We start from the raw sequence: 12,423 nt of genomic DNA on the forward strand, positions 1-12,423 counted from the left end.
CTGGTTGTAACTTCCTGTCTAACTTTACTCTCTGACTGCAAATGTAATTGTCTATTCAGCTTTATCTGTACAGTGCTTTTAACAATAGATATTTTCAGAGAAATAGAGAAATCTGGATGTAGAATTAGATTCCTAATGAAGAAGCCAGAGGTGAGAGTGGTGAGGAAAAACTCCCTGAGATGACATGAGGAAGAAAGTTTCCTTGAGAGGAAGCAGAAAGGGAAGCTCTTCTGAGTGACAGCAGACAGGGCGATGATTTATAAATCATTAAAACTCGACTTGATCACATTCACACCTTCGGAGAGAAAAGGGAAAACTGGGATCATGTTCAGGTGCTTTTGAAGCTGAATAAAACTACATTTGAAAAGTAAATCTGAGCAGATCACACAGCATCTTCAGCTCATATGTAATTAACATGCCTGGAGCTGGTTGAATGCATTTCACAGCTAGTGTGTTAATTCAATTTGTCTGTTGTGGTATTAAATACAATCTCCCATGTGACCTTTCTCTGTGAAAAATATCCAAGGCGGTGTTTGGATAATTTGAGTTGCAATCAAGATAAATAGAGAGTGTCGTCAGGCTCGTTTAAATCATGTTTGATTGGGAAGAAAAAGACGTAAAGGTTCACATGTAACCCTGTGGTGGTGGTGTTGAGTTCCTGGGTTGAGTTCTCTATGCCTTGTCATGTTTTCTATGTTCATATTCCTTCCTTGGCTCTCTCTCTCTCTCTCTCTCTCTCTCTCTCTTCTCTCTCTCCTTGGGCTGGTTGTTATCCCGATCTTTATCTCTTCAGGCCTACAAGAACACTTTGAAATGTTCTTGTCCTTTATCTGTCCATTTGGGTTTCTGTATTTGCGAGCTTTAAGGCTCTAGAGCAGGAGTTGGACAGTGGTTCGGATGCCTACTCAGTATCAGGTACTATATTTAATCGGACTGAACTGAGCCAGACAGTGTAGCCTATGAAAAAAAATAGCCGCAGTTCAGTGACTAAGTTGTATCGGAAAAATGTACCAGTACAGCTTCTGTAACAGATCTTGTGTTATGTTGTATCCTGTCAAATGCGTGTATGTAAATTATTTAGCTGAAGGCAAATTATTGGGTCAGAGAGAGCTGGAGGTCATAAAGGGAAGTTTTGACGGAAACAAAAAGGTTGTTTTAGGCAAAAGACCAAGTGGAAGACCAAAAGAAAAGTGGGAAAAGACCAGGTGATTTCCTGTTCTTGGCTGAGAGGAGTGTGACCCAGTGTGGTCTTCTGCTGTTGTAGCCCATCCACCTCAAGGTCAATGTTTTGTGAATGCTGAGATGCTTTTCTGCTCACCACAGCTGTAAAGAGTAATTATATGTTACTATATCCTTCACGGCAACTCGAACCAATCTATCCATTTTCCTCTGACCTCAAGGTGTTTCCACTGACAGAACTGTCGCTCACTCAGTGTTTTCTGTTTTTCACACCATTCTGTGTAAACTAAAGACTGTTGTGTGTGAAAGTCCCAGGAGATCAGCAGTTTCTGAAATACTCGAACCAGCCCATCTGGCACCAACAACCATGCCACAGTTAAAGTCACAGAGATCACACTCTTCCCCATTCTGATGTTCGATGTGAACATTAACTGAAGCTCTTGACCTGCATCTTCATGATTTTATGCATTGTGCTGCTACACATGATTGAATGATTGGATAACTGCATAAACCAGCAGGTGTACAGGTTTTCCCAATAAAGTGGGCGGTGAGTGTATATGCTTGTTGGAGAATGTTGGTGTTTCTCTGCTGTCTAATGGTCTTTATGTTGTTTGTTGAAGAGTTTGAGTGTTGGTTATGTCGTGTATTTGGTGTTGCTTGCTGGTGTTTGATGGAGTCTTTATTGGGGAATGTATATGCTTGATGGAGTATGTATTTTAAGTGAAATGTTGGTGCTTGTTAGTATTTGTTGGTGTTTAACAAGTTTGTTGGAAGGCGCTTGGTGTTTTTTGTGTTACAGTCTATATGCTTGTTGGAGAATGTTGGTGTTCATGTTTGGTGCTTTTTAATGGTGTTTGGTGAAGACTGCTGTACTATGAGTGATTGGAGATTGGCTATATTTATGTAGTGCTTGTGTGTAATTTTTTTGGTGTTATTTGTGTTATTTGCCTGATGTTGTATTCTATTTGTCAAATAATCTATATGCTTGACGGAGAATGTTGATGGTTGATGGAGAATGTTGGTGTTTGTTAGAGAATTAATGATTTGAATGTTTTGGGTGTAGGCTTTCTCACTCGTCCTCTCTACTCTAACTTGAGGGTGTTTATAACCACGTCCTGGTGTTGTGGTGGTGTGGTTTGGTTCTCTCTAATCTGAGTGGACAGGTGCCGCTGGTCACTTTGAGGCTTAGCAGGAGGTTTCAAAGACTGACCGCCTACTGAGAGTTTCTGACTGTGAGTCTTTCAGCCATCTGCTGCTAAGGAGGATCACAATTAGACACACACACACACACACACACACACAAACGCACGCACAGGGAAAACCCCAATAGGCTGCTCTCCACCCAGCTGGTCAGCTGTCCCTGTTCATTGTGTCCTGGCATTCCCTCCTGAGGAGGACAGCTAATAAATAATGGAAGCTGGCAGAGCACGAAATCCAGCAGTTAGCATCATCATGCTCATGCTAGCAGCTGGGTTTTGTACCTAATTAGCTTGCATTTGTTTTTTTTCCCCACAACCCTTTAATCTTTTCCTTCAATGAACCAAAGATCATTATTATCAGATGACGATGATTACAGTATTACTTCTTTGTTACGATACGCATGAGACATGTTTACCAGTTTGACTTTTTTTTTTTTTTACTTTTCTGAGACTGACACCTTCTAATAACCAAAATCCGTGATGATTAGATGTTCAGTCTTTTTCATTAGATGGAAAGAAGCCAGTTTCCTCCCGGATGAAACACAAAATAATAATAATAATAATAATAATAATAATAATAATAACTGATTGTTCTTATTACCGGTATTAATTAGATTGATTATTAAATATTGTTCTCTTTGCATTCTGATTTGAGTTGAAATTTTAGGAAATAAGCATAAGATTATGATTTAAAAGATTTAAGCTTTTTTTTCTTTTTAGGAAGGAAGGATCAAGCAAAATATTTTAATTAGCTTTAATTCGCTTTAATTTACCACAAGCTAAAGGGATTGATATTATGGGGAAAAAAAAACTCAGCATGGCAATCACACTAAATGGACTAAATCTGAATGGAAAAGCCTGAAATTCAGCGAAAAACTAAAATGGTTAAATATTGAAAAAATGTTGCAAAAAAACAGTGCAAAATAGACACACAAAAAAATGTATTTTAAATAAATTAATTAAATGAGGACTGTTAACGTTTCAGCCCTACATCTAGATACTGTATATCAGAACATAAACATGACAACAGAGGATATTTTTACAAACAAAATCTTGATTTTATGATGAAAGCAACTTCTAGCGTCGCCGCGACTGGCCGAGGTAAAGCGCTTACTGAAGATGAAGGAATGAACGAACATCAAATTTCAAATCTGTCCATTACGGTGCTGTTATGGTGCTCATTTCATTTCAGTGCAGAGATAAAAAAGCATCACTTTTATGTGACTGTAGTTGATGGAAACACAGTTTCTTTTGCACGTATTTTGAAAGTTTGATTTAAAATGAAAAAAATGTTAGTACTACTGAAAACTAGTAATACTGATGTTACCGAAAAGATAATCATTTTCTAGGTAAAACGTTGAACAACCGGGGAACATCGTCAACCCTTCTGGAAAAGAAAAACGCTGTGTGTGTGTGTGTGTGTCCAGGGGCGACACTACTCTTCAGACAGTGGCAGTCTAGAGGCTTCAATTGGCTGTGCCAATGAAATATTTACCATAGCTGTAACTCAAAGCTTTATCAAACGGCTGTTCCTGCGGCTTTAGTGTTTGATCCAGTGGGAGTGAAGTTCTGTTACTGTTTACACTGAAACCACAGTCCGCCTCACTTTCACCAAAAGAATAAGGATCTTCATAGCGTGTTCTGAGCACTTAGGACAAGGAGACCAGCTGCACCTCATCTGGCTTGTTCTACACGCAAAAAAGTTTCAAATCAGCAAATTTTGCTATTTTAATCTACTTTTTTACAAATACTGCACAGATGTGCATCTCTTTATTTACAATATAGGAGCAGCGTATTGTCAGGATTGCAGTGTGTAGCCAAGCTGCTTCTGCTCTTGATTAAGAAAACTGAGGCACAGTAAACAACAACTGTGCTGTGTGTTTAATACAGCCACATGTACTCTACATGCAACAACACTAAAATGTGAGAAGGTTTTATGTCAAGGCTTCAGCCCAAGAAGCAAGATGGTAAAATAAAAATGTGCAGTCATGTAAATATGTATAGAATCGAATCAAATATATGGCATCAACCAGTTCTGCTAATTTATTAGCTATTTTCTAGAAATAAGTATCAGTACAGCTCAATTTTCATACTTTTCTACAGAGAAAATCTTGTTTCGAACACAAAAAAATTGGTTTCTTAGTATTTTCTAAATTGCTTGATATGGCCGTTCTATAAACATTTTTATTAGAAAGCAAAAGGTATAGGCATTTTTTAAATATCTCATAATTTAAATATCAAATTCACAACAACCCCTCAATTCTACAAACATTTATAGCACTGATTAAAATGTAGCCAGTAATAATATGTTGTAATACAAGTTTATGTCAAATTGCTGTTGAGTTGTTGATCACATTATAAACAATAAACAGTAACGTATTGAAATAGTTAATTCTGTAACAATAGAATAGTTACTTAAGATAACAACATATATATGTAAAATATATATCTATAGTTAAATCTATAACATATATAAATCTATATCATACTAATCACTATTTTGAGAAGGTAATCAACATTAGAGTTATCACCAACGTTAGCCAGCTAGCATGTTGCTGACGCTATTTGCTATTGTCTGTAAAATTTCAGTTAAAGTAGCTTTTTACGAGCTTTATGTGCTCTGACAGAGCAAGAAAAAGACATGCTTTCGAGGAGGCCATGTTCCATGTTTTTTTCTCCTTTGAATGTTGAATGTCCTGAGGTGGAAAATGACTATTAACTAACTTGCAAATGACCAATTACAAGACACCACGAACGCAGCATAAGGATGGAGGAAGTTGTGTTGGTAACAATCTGCATTTTTTTTTTGTCTTAGAAAAAGATAGAGACTGGTGAGGAAATGACTGATTGTAGCTGCTGTAATGTAAGTGATAACAGGAAATACAGTGTTTTGTGGACATTAAACAGTGTTTTAAATAGTTTCTGCAAAATTCTAATATCCAATCAATTCAATTCGACAACTTCAGCAAAATATCTCATACCTATATTGTATGTTTCAAGATGGTCGCTTGATGAGAGTTTGGATTAAACTTTTTGGGAAGTGTAAATCTTTAGTGTGGACAAATGGGACCATCCACAGCAGTGGAAGATGAGTCTGCAGAAAGTGGAGAAAGCTCCAGGCAGATGTAGAGCATCAGGACATTGCCGTTGAGAGAGATCCTCTGCAGCTCTCCGGTGATGAAGTGATTGAATGAGCTGAGCCTGTGTGTGTAATGATCAAAGGGCTCGACACAGATGAAAGCCGAGCTGTGCTAATAAATGAATCCGTGTTCTCAAGTGCTTAAACACTGACACCTCAGTCATGCTCTTTGCCTTCTTTTCTCTCTCTCTCTTCCTCTTCAGTATCCTGATCCCAATTAGCATGTGCACACTCCTGACCACACCATCAGTACAGATTCTGAGAAATGTAATGTCCTAGGGTTTAATTAGCCTGTGAGCGCGCTTTAGCTGCTGTGGAACTGAATTAGGAAGCCCTAAAGAAGCTGTCTCAACTTCCCTGTTAGTCTCACTACCCTTTGGCTGGTGTACGAAAGAAGTAGCACACAAAGAGCTGTATTTCTCCAAAGAAAACCTTTTATATGCAAAACCACTCAATGTTTCACCCTTCATAATTACAGACACCATTACATTACAAAGATGAACATACCAACATGACCACCATGATACACTATGGAGTGGAAGTATTAAATATTAACAAGAAATAGGTTGTAAAAAAAAAAACACCCAGTGTGTGTGTATTGACATTCTGGGTATTGAATGGTCTTTGTTGTAAATATTTTATTAACAATGGCAGATGTGTAGTTTTTAATTAAAGCCCATGCTTGACACTGTGGTTATAGCTTGTTACATTTCAGACACAAATCTCTCTGTGTTTTATGCTCTGGCCTTATCTTATGCACTCCTGGCTGGCTTGCCAGTTGTGTAAGGTATAAATCTACTTGCATAAATGAGTACATGGAGAGATGGAAAGAGGTACCTACCAACATGACCAGCTATCTATCCTGTATATATTTTAATTATAGCCCATGCTGGACCCTGTGTATCTTAATAAAAGGGTTAGTCTTTCGAATCTCAGGTCTCGAGTCTTCAGAACAGCATTTTGCGTCAGCATTGATGTACTTCCTGAATATTTTTCAGTAAAGCTTAAAAACATTTGTGCTCAGAGCTTGTCTCAGGCACTCCTGTCTGGCTCATCATTTGTTACATGCAGGCTGTAATTCTACAGTAAAGAGGTACACACTAGCATGACCACTGTGATATAAATTGGAATGGAAATATTACATATTAAAAGGCGGAAAATTTTATTCTATTCTATTTCTGTTTGTTTCTGTTTGTTTGTTAATTTCTATTCGTTTCCTTTCCATTCCTTTCTGTTCTATTCTAGCCTTATGACTGTAAATTGTTTTCTACTATAAAGCGGTGTAGTAAAAAGAGGTAGCAATTAAAAGGTTTGGCGTTGGATCTCAGCTCTTGGGTCTTTAGAACTGCGTTCTGGATCAGCTTGAATATTCTTCCTGAATCGTCTTCAATAAAGTGTAAAAAACAGTTGTGCCCAGGCCTTGTTTTATGCACTCCTGGCTGGCTCGCGTATTCTTACATATAAATCCACTTGCATAAATGAGCAGATGGACCAGTAGTGGCCCAGTCACAGTACCCCCAGGTCTGGCTTCAGGGGTGGATCCTAGCAGCTTTAATCTGTTCAGGGTACTAATAGGTCCTAATTTGGCCGGGGGTCTATGGGATGGCTTTTTTTCTGACCTCTGCCCTCAGACCAAGAGTGGCCCCACTTGTGCATATGTACAGTGCATTCATTGCCACCAAACTTGAATTTATTGGAAGTCGCTCACAGAGTGAGACAGCTGGATCCCAGAAGGCTCAACTCTAAACATTTAGTGTTAGCAAGAAAAAGTATGTTAGAACATACAAGCTAGATTGATTAATCAGTAATTGTTGTGTGCTGCAGAGCTGGGGGCTTGAGATGGGGATTAGATTTAGGATTACTATCTAAGTGGGCAGCTGCTGATGGCTACAGTAGGATTATCGGCTTGTCGGCTAGCCCTGACCTTTCACCTTTGAGTTTGTGCATCCCGTCATTATGCTAGGTGGATATTAGTCTGGCTAATGAGGACTGAGGCTGTAATATATTGCACTGATCATACACACAGTGGTCCATGCTAAAGCCACATTAACAGAAGAATAAAAAGGTCTAACAGAATCAGCAATATGACACTGCAGATCTGACAGCAACATGGTTATATTTTCCGTTATGACTGTAGATGTCATAAATGAATGGATGGAGCATTACAAGCACAGTATATTTTACACATATCAGCTTCTGATCATTAATTTGAAGGCCATTTTCTTATAGAATAGTCTATAATAAGTCTAGAGAATATCGAGAAAATGTGTAAACTCCAATCTGATCCTGTTCCAGTGTTTCAAACCAGTACCATCCCATGATAGTTTTTTCCCCACTCAGCACTGTCCTGTCTAGTTAACGTGCACTATCCTTTGTATTTATTGTCCTGTGTGTTTATTGTATTGTTTGTACTCGTCTCACACTGTCATGTATTTGCACTTTATGTAGTTTTGTGTACTGTGCCGCTGTATTGTTATGTATTGCACCTTGGTTTTGGGGAAACAAGCTATAAAGAGAAATGATAATAAAAACCACTTGACCTGATACTGATAGTCAGTATTAGATCAGTACGTCTCTAATTTCAGATTTCCGTGGTATACCATTGTTCTGATTTATTGTATGGTCACACCCTGATTAGGAACACCAATGCTTTTGATTGGACTATCATAAAGCTAGTTTATTTTAGTTTTATTCCCTGTTGTTGATCGTTGCCTTGTGCTGCTCTAATAGGATTCTCAGAGGAATGTAAATCTGAAGAACAATGGTGTCTCTTTCACTTGTGCTCCTAATAAGTCTCCTTTGGGGTCAATTGATTGACTCCGGCTGTTTACTGATAGAAGTTTTGTTCTCTAAACCCACTTAAATGACTCTGGTTTCAGATTGCTTCTATTAGCTAAATGAGTCCATGTGTGCATTGAGTCTCAGTCTTTTGGGAAGGCAAATCGACTGTATTGATTTCCCACCATGTTAAATACAATGTATATTTGTACAATGCTAAAAACATTACCATCTTTTTAATTTTTCAATGCTTCTCTCTCTCTCTCACCCTCTCTTCTCTCATTTCCCTCTTTTTCATGGTATTAAGCCACAATATTTTGTAACTAATGGCTCAGAAAGTTACATTTTCATGCAGAGAGCTTTCTCATTACGCTTGCCTTAAGGCCACGGCCTGATAGAGCCACTGAGTGGATTTTGCTCTAGCTCAAGGAGCTGTTCTGTCACATTTCTGAAACATTATTATAGATTATCTTGAAAAATGGGTACACAGGCAAATGTCTGAAAACATGCCACCACCTGTGAGACGGCCCGTGTAAAGTAGCAGTCATGTTGGGCACGATTCAGGAAACGTGATTTGCTTTCAGTTGCAGTTAATTTCGCGTCCACCTTTCACATCAACCATCTCTGATTTCTTTTCAACGCTGCAAATCCACCAATCTTAGAAGGGTGGGCCGATAGAAAACGAGCACACAGACGACGTCATATCTGTCTGGAAGGATCAACATGGAGGAAGTGTTTATTATTAGCATTTCGCTATGGAAAGAAGCTCGTTCTGCTCTTCAGTCAGGATAAGACTGGATAAGACTCATTGCTCACAAACAACAAACTAGTTAGCTAAGGTTAGCTGTTCACTGAGCCACTACTTTCGCTCCATTAACATGTCACACCAGAATGCTGATAATCACTTGAATTTGCTGCCCCCTGACTAAGAAATACACAATGTGAATATTTGGTGTTTAAGCCATCTCAATCCAACACCAGTGAAGCTCTTTCAGTGGGTGTGTCTCAATCAGCTCCCTAGGTCATGACTCAGTATATATCGTATACACGAGTTCAGGCACTGCTAAGGATCCTGGCTCACTACACATTGGGACACTGATGACTCAATTTCTGGTGACATGACTACGTACTCGCGTTGTAAAACGTCACCAATGGCATTTAACAACAACAGGCACAACCGATTTCATTCTGACATTATATGTCATATAAACGTCAATTAAAGTTAAACATCGCTAACGTAAATAATCTTCTGAGAGCTACAACAACGATAACAGGCTACTTACATTTGTAGACTAAGTTGACGAGATCGTCCGCCATTTTTTTCAAGCTGAGAGGCTTCAGAAATTATGATGTCATTTCCAGTAAGGGAACATAGTGAGCATCGGTGCTCCCTGGTTTTTTGGTGCATTGTGGGATTTTTTAGGGACCGAAAGTTCCAGTGCACTGGAAGGATTTTGCGATTGAGACAGCCCTTAAAATGTCCGACTCCCTGGTCAGTGCTCTGACTAGTGAGCTAGGGAGCTGATTGAGATGCACCCAGTGTCAGAAAACTGTTTGCTTCCTGTCTCTAGCTACCTGGTTTTAAATGTTGCTGCTCTAGCTCCGCCCTCACCACGCCCCTGGGATGTTTCACACCCGTCTCTAGTCTGATTTTAGTCATTTTAATCCGTGTTTGTACCGATTTGTTTACCTCGCCTGTGTTTCCTGGTCTAGTTTCATGGTTTCCTAACTTACTTGTAGGGTCAGCGATGTGACCAAAATATCACACTGTAATACTTGGAGCCATTTTTTACACAATGTGTAACATGATACATAGGTTTGCTAATAAACTGGCAGCAAAACAGTAATTAACCAAACCGAAGGGAAAAAAATATTCAAACTAAATTAAAACTGTAAAATAGTTTGATGATACCTTTATTTAAAGCCTTTATTGAATACCTTTATTGAAAATTTAATTAATTAAGCTGAAAAATAAAAAATAAAATATAAAATACAAAATAATTGAAAATTAAAAAATTAAAAATAAAAAATTAAAAAATAATGAATTCTAATAAATTCTAATAATAAATAAAAATACATTTTACAATTTTAAAGCTGTAGTACAAAATTCTAAAATCGTATCGGCTGTATGTGATGAAAGTTATCACAATATCACCTATATGGTCAGATTGTCCAGCTTTATTTTCTAGACTTTCCTGGTGATCTTGTGTTATCCATCTCTTTATAGCTATATTTCTAGTCTTTCTTTGACCTCTGGCTGTCTTTGACACTGAGTATTGATCTACCCGTGAACCCTGTCTGCTGCTCGACCTCATCTCTGAATTATGATTATGGTTTTTAGATCAGCTCTAATAAAGAGACTTTGCCGAGGTGTCCAACTGTTTAAGCTTCTATTTATTACAGTCTGCCTCCACGATATATATAGTACGTTATATAGTATATAACCAATGGTTTCCGTTATTACCCTAGAAGAATTGCTCAAACTGTTGAATTCTTGATTCTGATTGGTCAGAAGGTGTTGATTAAATTTCCTATAACAGCAGCTCTGACAGTAATACTGACTGCAAGGTTAATATTAATGCATTCGTTCTAATATATTATTGTTTCTATAGTAACAGCTCATTCACAGGGACAACGAAAAACATATAACTGTTGATCTGATGAAGTTTTCTGTAATGGGATGTTTATTTAACATTTATGGAAGGAGTCTCCAGTGTCAGCACTTTGTAACAGTCAGATGTGAAGCGGTAACTGTACGTTTTCCGCTACGGGAAAGTCCTCGGGACAGATGAGTTTACGCTTTTACGGTTTCTCAGTTGTAATTTTTTGTTTTATTAACTTCAAGAGAGAGAGAAAAACAGGCTGGTGAGGGAAAGACTTTTTCTAGCTACTATACCATAAGTGAAGACAGAAACTAATTTTTTTCCCAAATGTTCTACAACATTCAATGTAACTATAAATGGATAAAAAAGACAACATATTGTTTTGCTCAACATACTCCTCTTGTTTGTCACTGTATATTTTTTCCACACTATTTTTCTCAATATCTTTCCTCACTCTTTCAAGAAGGGCTAACGATGAGCAATTGAGAAAATATTACTGACTCTAAGTGTCCAGTAAACTAAAACTAATATCGTAGGGTCATGTTTAATAGAGCTGTGAATGCACAATGGCTGGTGGAAAAAAAATTGAGTTCAATATCATAAAGCTTAAAGAGTTTATGGGTATCGTATCTTAAAGAGTTTTATGGGTATCGTGACAGGAGATGTTTACATTAGTTCCACCTGATATATCCACACCAGTAATCCATGTCCGGGTCTGTTCTTACTTAATCTGTGCAGGCGGATGTGTTTTTTAAAAAATCCTGCCTTCTATCTGTTCATCCTCAGCCCCTCGCCACACACAGCTAAAGCAATCAGACATGGTATTAAAGGAGGATCGACTCCCAGCTCACTCAAGAAAGTGCATTAGACAGCGCTGTGGTCCAACATGCCAAAAATGGCTGCAGCAGGGTTTTAGAGTAATGCGTGTGTTAGTATTGTGTACGTGTTGGGCCACAGTGAGCCACCAGAACAACACAGAGTCTACAGACTTCCAACTCAGTGTGTGTTATATTCTACGTTCGACTAAAACTCGGAATTAAGACCTCCGACCAAAGAAAACGCCCCTCAAATCAGAATTCCTACTCGGGATGGTCTCCTCAACCCACATGACGTCAAATCAAAATGGCTGCTCGCAGCATCACCAGTAAACAAAGAAGCACTTCTTTACATTATACACACAAGTATTTGCTTTAGATCAAACAACATACAGACATTTTTGCTTGTTAAATCTAAAACACTGACTGTACAGTTCAGTACTGAGCTAAATCTATATAATCGCTCACAAGCCAGTTAGCTGCGTCCATGTTTTTATGGCGTGTTTCACTCAGAGGTGGCGTAATTCCGAGTTTCAACTTCGGAGTTAAGTCGAACGCAGCAGTAGAAAAGCAGAAATGAGGAGAGAAGAGTGTGTTTTGAGTGCTGGAGTACACCACAGCACACACAGATGGCAGCAGAGCCGTACAGCCACGCTTCATTCGGCTTCTGGAAGCTTCTGCTGTAGTGACTCATTGATTGTTTAGTTCCC

General features: G+C 38.4%; 1 protein-coding gene across 8 annotated transcripts in view; it reads left to right on the plus strand.

The window, feature by feature from the left end:
• map2 (microtubule-associated protein 2) overlaps positions 1 to 12,423 on the plus strand; it is a 128,076-nt gene that overhangs the window by 35,045 nt on the left and 80,608 nt on the right. The window lies entirely within an intron of this gene.

The sequence above is a fragment of the Pangasianodon hypophthalmus genome, chromosome 5 (genome assembly GCF_027358585.1).
Source record: "Pangasianodon hypophthalmus isolate fPanHyp1 chromosome 5, fPanHyp1.pri, whole genome shotgun sequence".
Taxonomy (NCBI): Eukaryota; Metazoa; Chordata; class Actinopteri; order Siluriformes; family Pangasiidae; genus Pangasianodon; species Pangasianodon hypophthalmus.